General features: G+C 45.5%; 1 protein-coding gene across 10 annotated transcripts in view; it reads left to right on the top strand.

Annotated features, from left to right (window-relative positions):
* The first annotated feature begins 299 nt into the window (after positions 1-299).
* Positions 300-8,737, top strand: part of HPCAL1 (hippocalcin like 1) — a 1,564,223-nt gene continuing 1,555,785 nt past the window's right edge. For 3 of the 10 annotated variants that reach the window (XM_086926344.1, XM_086926345.1, XM_086926348.1), the window contains exon 1: positions 529-951. The gene's annotated coding sequence lies outside the window, so the exon portion shown is untranslated. Of the gene's footprint in view, positions 952-8,737 lie in introns of all 10 variants that reach the window. The other 7 variants (XM_086926343.1, XM_086926347.1, XM_086926340.1 and 4 more) reach the window with 6 other exon arrangements.

Raw genomic sequence — 8,737 nt, 5'->3', positions numbered from 1 at the left:
TAAGTCCACTGACAAACCTGGAATTAATATTTCCTTGCCTATCCGCCTCAGTGTATCGATGGAAAGTCCACTCACATATTAGAACATGAACTTTCTCACCAGAGGAGAATGATGCATTCCTGTCAAAAATACGCTGATGTAGCCGGAAGATTCCGGCGACGAGCGTTAGATTCAAGGTTAAGGATGGTTACCGAGACCCGTCCGTCAGGCTGCATGCGGGGCTAGGGCTCCAAGACCCTACAGCACCCGACCGATGGAACACCGGTTGTACTTCCTGACAGCTGAGAGCGGGGCGGGGCGTACCAACAGAGCTGCTCCGCAGGATGCACTGCTCACCTCCAACAGGTACCCACCACCACCACAGCTTACGGCTCACTTCGCTACTCAGCCGTCGCCCCCAAGCCCACGCGCCCCCTTCCAAAGGCTGCCTTTCGTAGGGGACATTGCAGCCACTCCACAGCAGAGTCCGGCGCGCCAAGGGTGTGTTGACTCCTCCCCTCGAGCGATGGTCTGCGCCAGTCCCTCTTTAGCGAGCTCTGAGCTCTGATCAGCTGCGCTCTGCTGGGATAGCTCTCCCGAACCATGCTGATCGGTGGGAGCCGCAGGCAGCAGCAGACGGCGCGGGTCCCCGAGAAAAGAAGGGCTTGTGGCAGGCTGCACCAGCTTCCCACCTTTCCCTAAATGCCCTCTTCTGCAACAGCACTCTAACTTCGAACAAGAGCCGCTGTTGTGTGGCCGCAGCTGCCCGTCCTCCGTGTTTCCTCTTTTTTTTTTTTATTTGCTGCTGGTTAGTAAGCTCATTAAATATTAAGATCTCGGGGCAGTGGATTAGCCGCCAACCTTCTTCCTGCGGATGCGTACAAGAGAGTGAAATTAAAAAGCGAAAGCGAGCCCCGTGGAAGTTTGAGCGTGTTCAGAAACTCCGAGCAGCACCCCATACTTTGACGCTTGGTAAGTGAGACATTCTTAAATACTGGACAAGTTATTTGCGGGCAGATTAGAGTTGCATGTAGTTGCCTGTTTCGGAACCTGCTGCATCAATCAATCAATCAATCAATCAATTTGTAAAGCGCGCTACACACCCGTGAGGGTCTCTAGGCGCTGAAGGGAGAGGAGGGGGAGGAGGTGTTGCTACTGCTCGAATAGCCAGGTCTTGAGGTGTCTCCTGAAGGTGAGATGGTCCTGGGTCTGTGTAGGTGTGCGGGGAGGGAGTTCCATGTCTGGGCTGTCTAGTATTGAGGTCTGTTTCTGAGAGTTGTGCTTTACCTGTACTCCGGTTATAGTTGCTTATGTGTCGAAGTAGTGGGCAGAGATGCAAATTATCCACACCGATTACAAGAATGAACCGGCAGCTGTACAGGGTAAAGGGTGGGCAGGTTCGGGGCTTCTCTTTGATGGCAGGTGCGTGTAGCGTTATTCACTCTAGAGAAGGCAGAGCTGCTGTGTCCTGTGCGCACACACTGTCTTATACTACATGGTACCACCGCATGCTTCTGCCCCCACCGCATGGTTCTGCCCCCACCCCAACCAGATCATATTATCAACTCAGTACAGACCACCGTAAGCTCTTCCGCTCAGGCTGCTTTGCGAGCTTTTAACACGGCAGAGATGCCTTTGTTTATTTTGACTTGACCGTGGACTGTTATTTATTGCCAGGTGGTTCGAGGGGAATTGTTGTTTTGCCTGGTACTGGGTGTGCTTCGCCGCCTGCTGAATGCGCTTTTTGTGCCACCTCCCGTGTGTTCGAACTCGTCAGCGCCAGTGGGTTTTGGATTGAAGGGGTTTCTGTATCTTGACTGCTCGTTTTAATTACTTTAAAGTTTAAGAGGAAGCTCGCTATATCTCTGTTATGGTGTTTAATTATACACCACTCGGGTACACTAAAATCAAAGAACTAGTTGATATTTTTAGCATTTTGTCTACGTTTCGTAGTTATGTATAGTAGCCGTAACATGACTTTTATTCTGAATGTATTTAACTTAAAAGTGGAAGAAAAGCGAATTCCCTTATGAGATTGGTGATGGAACCACAGAACAGCCTTCTAATTTAGGGAGAATACTTTAATTTACTTCTTGCCCGTAGCAGAATTAATTTGCTTCTGTAATGATCCAGGGCTTCCATGTCATCCTATGTGTTTCAGTCCATGCTTGTAACTCTGGAGAAAGTGAGCCGGGCAGCGTGAGGCTCAGTTTCATAACGTTAATCTCATAAAGAGGGTTCACTCTGTGCTACCTGTGGCCTGGTATCGTTCACTATCAGTTCATGAGTCTGTGTTCCTCGGAATCGAGCATATATGTGTGTGTAGGTGTGTGTGTATATATGTATATGTTTGTGTGTATATGTTTGTGTGTATATGTATGTGTATTTATGTATATGTGTATATATATTTAGTATTATTCTGGTAACCAGTATGATGTGTACAAGTAAGCACACACCTGTCACTCCCACCAAACGAGTCCAGCAGCTGTAGTGAGGTGTGCCGGGGAGAAGATCTACTGAGAGTGGCAACTTATTTTTATTTTCTGGATGAAAACACCAAGGGGCATATCAGCAACGCTTTGCGATAACTATCGCAAAGCGTGCTTAGCGCTCCTTTCCCTAACGCCTGCTATCGCAGGTTTTTATCTCAGAGATATAGCATTATTAGCAACGTGTATCTCCAAGGCGATGAAAATTCCTGCGATAGCAGGGAAATCGCCGTTTTGCAGGGAACATCGCTGGTTTTCCAGTGATGTTCCCAGCAAAACGGCGATATCCTTGCTGATACGACCCTGTGGTCGTATCAGCAGAATCCACCTCCTTCATTAGGGGTGGCTAAGTCAAGAATTTAGCAGACGTTAGTTTTTGGAGAAAACAGCCGTTTTCTCAAAAAACTAACGTCTGCTAAAATGCTAGGGAATCCTTGCTGATAGCGCGAAGCCGTGCTAGTGATGTCCTGACATGTAGTGTCTGCCCGGAACGACCACTTTGCATTTCATTAGAGATGCAAAGGTAGGCATAGTGCAAAAGGGTGCTAACATGCGAATATGCATGTTAGCACTCTCTTGCTGATATTGCGATGCTTTTATCTCTGCTTTTCCGACTTTTAAAGCCAAAAAACCAGAGATAAAGCCCTTGCTGATATGCCACCAAGTGAGTAGCCTCATGATACATACATTGTTCTTAGCGTTTTGTTGGTCTTAGTATTCCCACACTTCCCTCAAAGCTGATCTTGTGAAGTGAAAATATTATATTGTTGTTCCTTGATTGCATGGAATGGAAATTATTGCTGACTAATGTAAAATACTGTGTGGAAATGTGGGCATCCTGTCCATGGCGATGACGTGTCAAAGGAAAGTGCTGTCTCTACTATTTTACTGATAACTGAGATGCAAACACTGGCGTGATGCACAAACTGGCTCTTTCTAGACTGTGGCTGCTAATCATGTAAGACACAGTATCTGTGAACCCCCATTTCTGGAAATGTTCTTGTATTTTTCACCTTTAAGAAATACATTGAAGGATCTGCGTAGGACGCGTTGCCATTCGTTGCCCCTCTTGCCCGCTAGGCTGACGTGCTACTTGATTATAGGTGCAGTATGCTGCGCTGAGTAACTCAGCGACCTTCTTACTGGCTCCCTGACACAGTTCTATCCCCCCCACAGGTCTCATATAGTAGTCTACAGGAGTTTTAATCTTCAAATCCTTGTTCCCAGGACAGTGTAATGTCTGATACACCTTCCTGGCTCCTATCCATTGTAGCATTCACCGCTAGGTCACACAACCATGAGGCACATTTAGCAAATGGCTCATTAATACCCCGTTCTCCAGCAACAAGCGTGCTTTGACCTCACTGGCCGGTTGAGACTGTCTTCCATGGAGTTCACCTACATTGTTTTTTCGCTCAGGGGTAATTGGATGCCCATACTTCCCTACCAACTCTCCATAGGGAGTGTTATTTCCCTGGATTGATTCTCTTTATCTACCTACCAGATATTGGGTGCTCACACACCCTGTCCTGATGATGACCTCATATTGGCACGAGTCGAAATGCCGTCAACAGTAGACTTATACAGACTCCTATTCGATTGTATAAAATTAACCTAAGGAGTATTACATCTTTTGTTTTTTACGCGATTAACTTTTTCTATTACTCACTTAACACTGCATGCCTCTGCTCTTAAATGTGAGCACTGGATCTTCTTTATACCCCTAAAAAAGCTTGAGATTATTGAAAATATGCAATGAATAAATAAATTGTAATTCAACATCGTTTATCTGCCTATTTTTGCTTACCTTGGTAAATTGATAATTATGTTTTTAAATTCATTAACTCCTTCGGCGCTCATGACGAGCTGAGCTCGTCATAAGCACTGCGGGGCTGCACACGGCCCCCCTCCCCCGCGTCGCGGAGTAATTAGCCCAGTGGCAAAGGGGTTAAGACAAAGGGCCTTATAGTGACTATGACGGCCCATTGAACCACCATAGCCACGGTGGCAGTGCAGGCACCGCCGACCACCCCATTACAACTTCGGCGGTTGGGACTCATTGGCACTGCTGCAATCCCAGGGATCAGAGATTCCTGGCGGTGTTGCGGCGGTCCAAGGCCGCCATATGCTTTGTGGGACCGCTTCACCCCGCCAATCATATTACAAGTTTCCTCACGACCACAGTTTTAAAAATGTGGCAGTGAGGAAACAAAGGGGCCCTACAGGGTCCCCTTGTGTCTCTGCACCATGGAGTGCATGTTGTGCGCCCCTGTCTGCATGCACCCCCAGTTTCTGCAGGGCATGGACTTGACAGGAACTGACTTTGATGCTCCCATTGTGTGCCTTTTATAAAGGCACTGATGTGGGACCACCAAAGAACTGCCCACCAGAGACTTTAAAAGATGTACTCTGGCGGACTTATGGCTTTGCCGCTCCAGGACAGCCAAAGTCCTAATAAGACCCAAACTGTTTCTTGATTGAGACTAAATGTCTTGGTGTTGTTTCCTTCCAGTCAGAGCATTATCCCAGGTTCTAAAAAATAATGGGGTCACCCATGTTGAAATATACTTGTGTTTTTCACCAACAGTGTTTGTGTAGTGCTGCAGGAAAACTTCATGCACACCATACATTATGTATCATCACATTTGCTTTCCTTTTACACATTGTTATGCATGAGCTTATTCACAAAGATATATTTACAGGTAAGTAAATCTACACATGTAAATATATTCTTACACTTTGTAGTAACTTTACTACTTCTGGCTATTTACCATTTCTGAGTGTAAAGTTAATACCACATTTCAATGTGCACATTTCACCCTCTTAATTCAGATGGTGGAGCCCAATTCACAGGTGTAATGTTACTACTAGTAACTTATCACACTTAGGCAGTAGTCTCCACCATTAATGCGGACATCTCTCTATAGAACAGTATTGGGAAATTGTAGAAAATGTCTTCAACAAAAACCAAAAAAAGAAATTCACTTGTTCCATATAAAATAATATTATATATTTTAAATGTAGAACACATTTTTAAAAAACGACTTCTGTACTATTAACTTAATTATTAAGTAAATAAAAATTACTTTTTATAGATTTATTACAAAACACTCACATAAATTAAAATGTTTACATTTTTATGTATTTAAGGTTATGTGTAGAATTAATTTCAAGTTACATTTATTTTTAATTAAAAAAGGTTATTCTTTAAAAGTCGAAATGAATGCCTTTTAACATTATTTCCTATGGGGTTCTATTTCAAACCCATGCCTGCATTATTTTCAGTTGGAGGATGTTGAAAAACTGGTTGGCTATGTTTGCTACACCTGTTCCAGGCCAGAGCTGGAGTACATTTTCCATTGTTTTTAGTCCTTTTTAGCAGTAGTAATTTTAGGAATACAATTTGGGAATAGCAATGGGCTTACTGTTTGGTGGATAGGTGCAAGGGCAGGGCGAGGCACCCACTATGCCAGCTTCAGTGGGGATTGGCAGTCTTAACGACCCTTAGTAATTTTGATTTATGGCTGCAAGCCACGGGACAGAAAGAGAAGCAAACAAATAAAATGCGCCTTGGTCCCATAGGGTGGCAGGGATTCAAGCATGATGAGATGAGAGAAAAGATAAAAAGTGCAAAGAAAAAAATAAGCGAGAAGCGAATGGAATGGAAGTACAAAAGAATGAAGGGTAGAAGAATGCAAAGATGGAAAACAACATGGAAATGAGAAAAGAGAAGAAAGGAAAAGCTAGGGCACCAATTCCAGAGGACCATCCCTAAAACTACCAGGATTGAGTTTTGCGCTCACTCATGTATTGTGATACGAGTGGGGAGTATTTTATTTTCCTGGCTACTCCCTCAAGGGAGTTTTCGTTCTTCCCTTAAAAAATTAAAAAAATTACGTTTGTAAACAAAGTAGTCCCCTGAAAGTACGGCCAGCCGGGACCTAGCGCTGGCCGCGACGTGCGTGATGACGAAGGAGGAGGGCGGTGCAGTGACTTGCGGCTGTGCAGTGAGGAGCGGCGGCACAGGTAAGGAAAGGGAAAGTGAGACTGTGATGTGGGGGAGGAAAGAAGGAGGCAGCAGTAAATGAAAATGTCGGGGCGGGAGGGAGTCGGGGCGGGAGGGAGTCGGGGCGGGAGGGAGTCGGGGCGGGAGGGAGTCGGGGCGGGAGGGAGTCGGGGCGGGAGGGAGTCGGGGCGGGAGGGAGTCGGGGCGGGAGGGAGTCGGGGCGGGAGGGAGTCGGGGCGGGAGGGAGTCGGGGCGGGAGGGAGTCGGGGCGGGAGGGAGTCGGGGCGGGAGGGAGTCGGGGCGGGAGGGGGTCGGGGTGGGAGCGGGTGTACTGCCCCAGCCCCTTTCCACCCCAGGCAACGCTGGGGCGGGCTGCTAGTGTTGAGATAAATGAGTTTAATTTGACTTAATAAAAATGTATAAACCTTAAATTTAATGTTGTATTTTTAATTTTAAAATATGTAATTGTTATTAAAAAATAAATGTAACTTTAAAAAAAACCAACTTTCTATGCATAACTTTATACATCAAAAAATATACACATTTTATTTAAGATGGATATATTTTTAATACATCTATAAACAAATACTTTGATCTAATTAAACATTTTCAAAATTAAGTTAATAGTGCTGAAGCTTTTTTATGTTCCACATCTAAAATAAATATATACAATTAATTTACATGAATATGTAACCTAAAAATATTTTTCCTAATTTTTTTAAGTATAATAAATATTTTAAAATATGTTTACTTCTCCTTAAGGAGCTTTTTGTCCCACTGACCAAAACCTCCAACTAAGGGCCTGATTCCGATCTCATTCGGAAGGCCTCCAGACAGGTTCCGGAATGTGCAAATCCAATTCGGAGCCAATGTGTCCGACAGAATTATCCCCCATTCGGAACGACCAAGTACAATGCGAAGATCTCGTCCACGCTGACCAAATCGTTTCCGAACCCAATCCCTTCAGTCCGACTCGTTCGCAGCCAATTCATAACACTCAATGGATTTGGCTTCCTGAACGTGCGAGTATGATGCACGATTCGGACAGCTGTATAGACTCTGTTTTGCCAGGATGAAACGGCTGTGGGAATCGGACTTCCGGGGGCCATTGCAGGCACCCCTTCACCCAGGGCCCAACAAATCGGTCACAGGGGGGTGCCATAGGTCACCCCAATCCAAATATATACAGTGTGCCGGGCACCATGGGGTGCCCGTCACATGGTGCACATTTTTCCCCAACCACCTCTTTTTGCAATAGGAGCCTGTGTAGACATTCGACAAACGGGCTCCCATTGAGTGTAATGGGAGCCTGAGCAAACCGCGTCTTCACTATATGGACACATCGGAATCGGTTGCTCGGACTCTTGGAGCACAAGTCATTCGGAAAGCTCTCCAGATCCAAGTCGTCCAGAGGGCTTTCCGTACCAGCTCGGAATCTGGCCATAAGTGCGAAAAGTTACTAGTAGTAACATTACGCTCGTAAATTAGGTTCTACACCCGCATTCAGGGAATTGACTCATGTAAGTTTACACTTTGTAGTAAGTTAACACTCAAAATGGCGAACAGCCAAATTAGTAAAGTTACTACAACGTGTAAGAGTAAATTTACATGCATAGATTTACTCACATGTATATTTATCTTTGTAAATAGGCCCCAAAATGTTCAGTATACACAGATCGATCGGGATAACCAAGTCCTAAACCTGTACAGTTTTGGCCTTTTGAAACTTCTCTGCATCAGTGACATAACAAACCTTTGGGGGTGTGGCCTGCAAAGTCCGTTGAGCCCCCATCACATCCTCAACCTACCACCCATATTGTGCTGGTTTCTTATTCTTTCCACCCACCCCACTAAATCAGCAGGATTTTCAGTAATACATTTAGAACCTGATTTATGAATTGGGCAAAGCAGAATGACTGTATGAAACTCCACTCCACATGATCATGTGTGAAGCTAATGTTCTTGAATTCAGTGTTCCCGGGTACTGGAACACGAGATCCAATTTTACAGTATCTGTTTGCATATTTTTGAGCAACAGGTGTGTCCTCTTGGGAACCAGGTCTGTACTGCAAAGCACCCTTACTCCTCCTATTTTTTTTTTAACCCATTCTATGCTCATGATGGAGCCGCTCCGTCACGAGCCTCGGTTGAGCTGTGCTCATGACGGAGCAGTTCCGTCATGGCCCGCTCGGCGCGAATTTCGCGCTTGAGCGGGGCGGGCCATGACGGAACCGCTCCGTCACGAGCACAGCTCAACCGCGGC

This window comes from Lissotriton vulgaris, chromosome 6 (assembly GCF_964263255.1).
Source record: "Lissotriton vulgaris chromosome 6, aLisVul1.2, whole genome shotgun sequence".
In the NCBI taxonomy this organism is placed as follows: Eukaryota; Metazoa; Chordata; class Amphibia; order Caudata; family Salamandridae; genus Lissotriton; species Lissotriton vulgaris.
Note: the sequence above shows the minus strand (reverse complement) of the source record. Positions and strands in the feature narration are given on the sequence as shown.